The following is a 2,334-nucleotide window of genomic DNA, read 5'->3' as shown; positions in this document are numbered from 1 at the left end:
TTCCATCTAAGATGCCTGAGTTCATTCCAACCATTTAATAATTCTATTAAATAAAAATGATTCAAACTCATCAATGAAAAGAGATTCTCAGGTGGGATTTAAAAAAACAAGGGGCTGGGGTGGTGGCTCAGTGGTAGAGCGTGTGCCTAGCATGTGTGAGGCACCGGGTTCGATCCTCAGCACCACATAAAATAAATAAAACAAAGGTATTGTGTCCAACTACAACTAAAAAATAAAATATTTTAAAAAAAGCAAGACCAACTCAGTGGTGTATAATGAGGAGCCCACTCCACTCCTGGGTACAGGACCTCGCCCCTCCCCCACCCATTTTGCCCCTTATCTGGTAAAGCTGATAAGCAAGTCAGGTGCTTTTTCGTCTGATGCCAGTGGAAGATGCAAACCTCACTAGGCTCATGATGGCCCCCTCCCCTAGCCACATACAGACCCCAGGTTAGTGTCCTTCCCTTGCTCTCTGCTTGAGGGGCCTGCCCTGGCCGGCACAGACCACCGCACACGTGAGGGGTGGGGGTGGCATCATCAGTTCCATCTTCCAAAGCAAACTGGGAATGAAATGCCCTGTGAACACAGGTTATAGAGAGTTTGCAAGTAGAAGGACAAGACATGCCACCCAGATACACAAAAAGAGAGTTGGGTGGCCACATTCATGTTGGGTGGATGAATATTGTCAGGGAGAAGAAGGTGCGTGATGTCATGACCAAGGGGGCAATTCAACAAGAAGACGTGACAGTCAGAGCTTCAGTGAACCTGAGCTGAATGAGTGCAGTCGTTTGGGGCAGGTGATTTCTAGGGCTCCTGGGAGAGGAGAGAGGAAGAGCGATGAGGAGGGGAGTCAGAGGATGCAGGTGACTGTGCACAGGTACCCAATGGCCCCTCTGGGGACCCATAGGAGATGGTAGAAAGCAAACATCAGAGAAGAGAGGAAGGTGGGTCCCTATATACCACCTCTTATCTGTGACTGCTTGAGGCCACTCCGCGGCCCTAGGCAGAGGACCTGGTCACACGCAGGCAATCTGGAAATTCCTTGGTTTCTGCTGCTGCTAATTTCAACGTTGATATGTGGAGAAATGAACAACTAGGAAACAGAGCTCAACTCACATTTCAAAACATCCTCTTATTAAACGACATCACACACATCCCATATACACTGCAGACAGACTCGGCATCTCTGCAGATGGTTCTGATTTTGGAGGTGTCTTGCCAGGTGGAACCCATTTCCAAGGCACTCAGACCAGGGCCCTCTGCCTTTCTTCTGCTTCCAATCTATATGCCATCAGATGTTTTTTTGGAGTTTAAGTTGATAGATAAATGACACTTGTATCATCTTTTTTTTTTTTCCACTTGATTGAAGATTTTCTATCAGGAGTCTAATTAGAAGAATTGCCAGCCACTCCCCCGTCCAACCAAAATAGAATCTTCTTAGATGGGATCTGGACAGCTATTTTTTGCTTATAGTCATTCCAACATATAAGGGCCACCGCATCGGAATAGTGTGTCACTTGTATTTCTCCAAGTTACTTGATTATCTCCAAAAAATCTGCTTTAATGTCTTTGACATTTATGGGCATAATGTGATCAATGTTATAAATAAAAATTGATATTTTTTAAAATATTATTTATGGCATAAGTTTATCAAGAGAAGATGGGCTGGATACAAAGCCAGGCTCTTTGTCAATGACTTCATATTCTACAAGTTCACTATTCTAGAGTTCCATCATTGTATTAGGCAAGTAATGGTCACATTTCATCACCTCTGCCTTTCTATCATTGTAAAAAATACAAAATATATAATTAATTTCCAGTTGTAACATATGATTTTGTTTTAACTGAAAGTCTCCCCCAACCCCAAACAATCTTTGACATGATTCGTTAAATCAAACCAAAGCAAAATTTAGAACTAAATGCGTCTTCACCTGTGAAGTTCCCAGAGTCCAGCAGAGGGCAGCACTGAGATGGGAAAAATATGCCTCTCTCCCGTGGAGACTCCCGGGAGGCAGATCATGGATGAGATATAGTAGAACTTGGATGGAAATTATAACAAATAGCTAAATTGGAAACCGATATCATGCTCTGTTGTCCTTCTCTCTGTTACCTCGGACCTGACCTGAAAAGACTAAATTCACACAGGATTTGAGGTTTGAAGTTTTTTTTTCCTTTATACCAGTTTTTTGTTTGTTTGTTTGTTTGTTTTTTACATTTCTATCAAGAGCCAGACATTTGGATAAATGTTTAAAGAAGGAATGAACAAATGTATGGATGTCTGCTGAGAGTCAAGGATTTTGGAAAAGTGGAGTTTATTTGCTGTATGAATATTCT

The sequence above is a fragment of the Spermophilus citellus genome (assembly GCF_964194105.1).
Source record: "Spermophilus citellus genome assembly, chromosome: 18".
NCBI lineage: Eukaryota > Metazoa > Chordata > Mammalia > Rodentia > Sciuridae > Spermophilus > Spermophilus citellus.
This window is presented reverse-complemented; position numbering follows the sequence as displayed.